The sequence below is a fragment of the Arachis stenosperma genome, chromosome 5, assembly GCF_014773155.1.
Source record: "Arachis stenosperma cultivar V10309 chromosome 5, arast.V10309.gnm1.PFL2, whole genome shotgun sequence".
Classification (NCBI taxonomy): Eukaryota; Viridiplantae; Streptophyta; class Magnoliopsida; order Fabales; family Fabaceae; genus Arachis; species Arachis stenosperma.
Window position 1 is genome coordinate 73,514,587 of NC_080381.1, and position 5,696 is coordinate 73,520,282.

Sequence of the window (5,696 nt, forward strand, 5' to 3'; positions counted from 1 at the left end):
TTTTTCCACTTAATTTTCGAAAAACACAAAAAAAAATTACAAAATCATAAAAACCAAAAATATTTGATGTTTCTTGCTTAAGTCTAGTGTCTCATCTTAAGTTTGGTGTCAATTGCATGCATTCATTCATGTGTCTTAAGGATCTTCAAGAAATTCTTGATGATTCTTACTCTGATCTTTGAATTCTTTGGCTTGAGTGTTTATGCGTCTCATATAGTGTCAGTAGTATACAAACTGCTAAGTTTGGTGTCTTGCATGCATTGTTATTTGATTCTTGTTGCATTTTGATTATTAAAAATCCAAAAATATTTTTAATTTGTGTCTTTTCAAGTCAATGATACAAAGAATTGAAGATTCAGAACATACTGCAGAGGAATTATACAGAAAAAGCTGAGCATTCAAAAATGCCCAGTGAAGAAGACAGACTGGCGTTTAAACGCCAGCCAGGGTACCTGGTTGGGCGTTTAACGCCCAAAGAGGTAGCATTTTGGGCGTTAAACGCCAGAATGTATACCATTCTGGGCGTTTAACGCCAGGATGGTGCTAGGGGGAAGATTTTGTTTTCAAAATCAATTTTTTTCAAGTTTTCAAAGTTTTTCAAAATCAAATCTTTTTCAAATCATATCTTTTCAATCAAATGTTTTCAAAATCAATTTCTTTCCTTTTTCAAAGATACTTCCTAACAATTAATGATTTGATTGAACATCTCAAATTTGTTACCTTTTCTGTTGAGAAAGGTTTAATGTTTGAATCATATCTTTTCTTGTTAGGCAAGTCACTAATTTCCAAATCAAATCTTTTAAAATAATTTTCAAAACATATCTTTTAAAAATTGTTTTCAAATCATATCTTCTCAATCACATTTTTTTTTAAAACCAATCATATCTTCTCAACCACATCTTTTTCAAAATAGTTTTCAATCAAATCTTTTAACTTCTAATCTCAAAATCTTTTCAAAAATCACTTTATTCTTTCCACTTTCAATTTTCGAAAATTATCAATCAATTTTTAAAATGTTTTTGACATCTTTTAATTAATTTTCAAAAATCCCCTTCCCTCCTTCTCACATCCTTCTATTTATGGAGTACTGCTCCTTCTTAATGCACAATTCGAACTCTATCTCATCAAGTTCGAATTCTTCTACCTTCTTTCTTCTATTTTTCTTTCCTCTGACACTTCAAGGAATCTCTATACTGTGACATAGAGGATTCCACATTTCTCTTGTTCTCTTCTCTTTTATATGAGCAGGAGCAGAGACAAAGGCATTCTTGTTGAAGCTGACCCTGAACCTGAAAGGACCTTGAAGAGAAAGCTAAGAGAAGCTAAAGCACAACTCTCTGTTGAGGACCTGACCGAATTCTTCAAGGAAGAAGAACCCATGGCAGCCGAAAACAACAACAATGCCAACAATGCAAGGAAGGTGCTGGGTGACTTCACTGCACCTACTCCTGATTTCTATGGGAGAAGCATCTCTATCCCTGCCATTGGAGCAAACAACTTTGAGCTTAAGCCTCAATTAGTTTCTCTAATGCAACAGAATTGCAAGTTCCATGGACTTCCAATGGAAGATCCTCATCAGTTCTTAGCTGAATTCTTGCAAATTTGTGACACAGTCAAGACTAATGGGGTTAACCCTGAGGTCTACAGACTGATGCTATTCCCTTTTGCTGTAAGAGACAGAGCTAGAATATGGTTGGATTCTCAACCTAAAGAAAGCCTGGACTCTTGGGAAAAGCTAGTCAATGCCTTCTTGGCAAAGTTCTTTCCACCTCAAAGATGGAGTAAGCTTAGAGTGGAAGTCCAAACCTTCAGACAGAAGGATGAAGAATCCCTCTATGAAGCTTGGGAAAGATACAAACAATTAATCAGAAGATGTCCCTCAGACATGCTTTCTGAATGGAGCATCATAGGTATTTTCTATGATGGTCTCTCTGAACTATCCAAGATGTCTTTGGATAGCTCTGCTGGAGGATCTCTTCATCTGAAGAAGACGCCTACAGAGGCTCAAGAGCTAATTGAAATGGTTGCAATAACCAATTCATGTACACTTCTGAAAGGAATCCTGTGAACAATGGGACTAGTCAGAAGAAAGGAGTCCTTGAGATTGACACTCTGAATGCCATACTGGCTCAGAACAAGATATTGACTCAACAAGTCAATATGATTTCTTAAAGTCTGTCTGGAATGCAAAATACACCCGGCAGTACTAAGGAAGCTTCATCTGAAGAAGAAGCTTATGATCCTGAGAATCCTTCAATGGAGGAGGTGAATTACCTAGGAGAACCCTATGGAAACACCTACAACTCTTCATGGAGAAATCACCCAAATTTCTCATGGAAGAATCAAGAGAAACCTCAACAAGGTTTCAACAACAATAATGGTGGAAGAAACAGGTTTAGCAATGGCAAGCCTTTTCCATCATCTTCTCAGCAACAGACAGAGAGTTCTAAGCAGAGTACTTCTGACTTAGCAACAATGGTCTCTGATCTAATAAAGACCACTCAAAGTTTCATGACTGAAACAAGGTCCTCCATTAGGAATTTGGAAGGACAAGTGGGTCAGCTGAGTAAGAAAGTTACTGAACTCCCTCCTAGTACTCTCCCAAGTAATACAGAAGAAAATCCAAAGGGAGAGTGCAAGGCCATCAACATGGCCGAACCCTGGAAGGAAGAGGAGGCAGAGGACGCCACTGAGGAAGACCTCACTGGACGTCCACTGGTCTCTAATGAGTTCCCCAATGAGGAACCATGGGAATCTGAGGCTCAAGATGAGACCATAGAGATTCCATTGGACTTACTTCTGCCATTCATGAGCTCTGATGAGTATTCTTCCTCTGAAGAGGATGAGTATATCACTGAAGAGCAAGTTGCTAAATACCTTGGAGCAATCATGAAGCTAAATGACAAGTTATTTGGAAATGAGACTTGGGAGGATGAACCCCCTCTGCTCACCAAAGAACTGGATGACTTGTCTAGGCAGAAACTGCCCCAAAAGAGGCAAGATCCTGGGAAGTTTTCTACACCTTGTACCATAGGCACCATGACCTTCAAGAAGGCCTTGTGTGACTTAGGGTCAAGTGTAAACCTCATGCCCCTCTCTGTAATGGAGAAATTAGGGATCTTTGAGGTGCAAGCTGCAAAAATCTCACTAGAGATGGCAGACAACTCAAGAAAACAAGCCTATGGACTTGTAGAGGATGTTCTGGTAAAAGTTGAAGACCATTACATCCCTACTGATTTCGTAGTCCTAGAGACTGGGGAGTGCATGGATGAATCCATCATCCTTGGCAGACCCTTTCTAGCCACAGCAAAGGCTGTAATTGATGTTGATAGAGGAGAGTTAATCATTCAAGTGAATGAAGAATCCTTTGTGTTTAAGGCCCAAGGACATCCCTCTATCATCATGGAGAGGAAGCATGAAGAGCTTCCCTCAAAACAGAGCCAAGCAGAGCCCCCACAGTCAAACTCTAAGTTTGGTGTTGGGAGGCCACAACCAAACTCTAAGTTTGGTGTTGAACCCCCACATTCAAACTCTAAGTTTGGTGTTGGGAGGTTCCAACACGGTTCTGAGTATTTCTGAGGCTCCATGAGAGTCCTCTGTCAAGCTAATGACATTAAAGAAGCGCTTGTTGGGAGGCAACCCAATGTTTTATAGTTAACTATTTTCTTTTGTTATTTATCTTTTTTGTAGGTTGATGATCATAAGAAGTCACAAAAACAATGAAAAAAGCAAAAACAGAATGAAAAACAGGAAGAAAAACAGCACACCCTGGAGGAAGATGCTACTGGCGTTTAAACGCCAGTAAGCCTAGCAGTTGGGCGTTTAACGCCCAGTCTGGCACCATTCTGGGCGTTTAACGCCAGAAAGGGGCACCAGACTGGCGTTAAACGCCAGAAAAGGGCTAGAACCTGGCGTTAAACGCCAGAAATGGGCACCAGCCCGGCGTTTAACGCCAGAAATGGCTCAAAACGTGAATTTTGATACCACTTGGTGCAGGGATGACTTTTCCTTGACACCCCAGGATCTGTGGACCCCACAGGACCCCACCACCACTCTCTCTCTTCTTCCCCCATTCACCAGTCACCTCAACACCTCTTCCCCAAAAACCCTTCACCTATCAAATCCCATCTTTCTCTTCACCACTCACATCCATCCTTCATAAATCCCCACCAACCTCACCCTTCAAATTCAAACCACTTTCCCTCCCAAACCCACCCATAATGGCCGAACCATTACCCCCCCTCTCTCCTATATATACCCTTCTTCAACCCTTCATTTTCACACAACCTAAACACCACTTTCCCCCTCTTTGGCCGAACACACCACCATCTCCCTCTTCTTCATTCTTCTTCTTCTACTATCTTCTTTCTTCTTTTGCTCGAGGACGAGCAAACATTTTAAGTTTGGTGTGGTAAAAGCATTGCTTTTTCATTTTTCCATAACCATTATGGCATCCAAGGCCGGAGAAACCTCTAGAAAGAGGAAAGGGAAGGCAAAAGCTTCCACCTCCGAGTCATGGGAGATGGATAGATTCCTCTCAAGGGTGCATCAAGTCCACTTCTATGAAGTTGTGGCCTTGAAGAAGGTAATCCCCGAGGTCCCCTTTTCACTCAAAAAGGGTGAATATCCGGAGATCCGCCATGAGATCCGAAGAAGAGGTTGGGAAGTACTCACCAACCCCATTCAACAAGTCGGAATCTTGATGGTTCAAGAGTTCTATGCCAATGCATGGATCACAAAGAACCATGACCAAAGTGTGAACCCGAATCCAAAGAATTATCTCACTATGGTTCGGGGGAAATACTTGGATTTTAGTCCGGAGAGTGTAAGGGTGGCGTTCAACTTGCCTATGATGCAAGGCGATGAGCATCCTTATACAAGAAGGGTCAACTTTGATCAAAGGTTGGACCAAGTCCTCACAATCATATGTGAAGAGGGCGCACAATGGAAGCAAGATTCAAGAGGAAAGCCGGTTCAATTGAGAAGGCATGACCTCAAGCCCGTGGCTAGAGGATGGTTAGAGTTCATACAACGCTCAATCATTCCCACTAGCAACCGGTCCGAAGTTACTCTAGACCGAGCCATCATGATTCATAGCATCATGATTGGAGAAGAAGTGGAAGTTCATGAGGTTATAGCCCAAGAACTCTATAAAGTGGCGGACAAGTCTTCCACCTTGGCAAGGCTAGCCTTCCCTCATCTCATTTGTCACCTCTGTTATTCAGTAGGAGTTGACATAGAAGGAGATACCCCCATTGATGAGGACAAGCCCATCACCAAGAAAAGGATAGAGCACACAAGAGACCCCTCTCATCATGAGATCCCTGAGATGCCTCAAGGGATGCACTTTCCTCCACAAAATTATTGGGAGCAACTAAACACCTCCCTAGGAGAGTTGAGTTCCAACATGGGACAACTAAGGGTGGAGCATCAAGAACACTCCATCATCCTTCATGAAATTAGAGAAGACCAAAGAATCATGAGGGAGGAACAACAAAGACAAGGAAGAGACATTGAGGAGCTCAAGCACTCCATAGGATCTTCAAGAGGAAGAAAGAGCCGCCATCACTAAGGTGGACCCGTTCTTTGATTTCCTTGTTCTTTATCCTTCTGTTTTTTGAATTTTATGCTTATGTTTATCCATGTTTGTGTCTTGTGATCATTAGTGTCTTAGTGTCTATGCCTTAAAGTTATGA

At 41.4% G+C, this 5,696-nt stretch overlaps 1 non-coding gene across 1 annotated transcript; it reads right to left on the bottom strand.

The window, feature by feature from the left end:
• Window positions 1-1,783: 1,783 nt before the first annotated feature.
• LOC130984511 (small nucleolar RNA R71) lies at window positions 1,784-1,891 on the bottom strand. The gene has a single exon (XR_009088445.1). It is a non-coding gene; the product is annotated as a small nucleolar RNA R71 (small nucleolar RNA).
• Window positions 1,892-5,696: the final 3,805 nt, after the last annotated feature.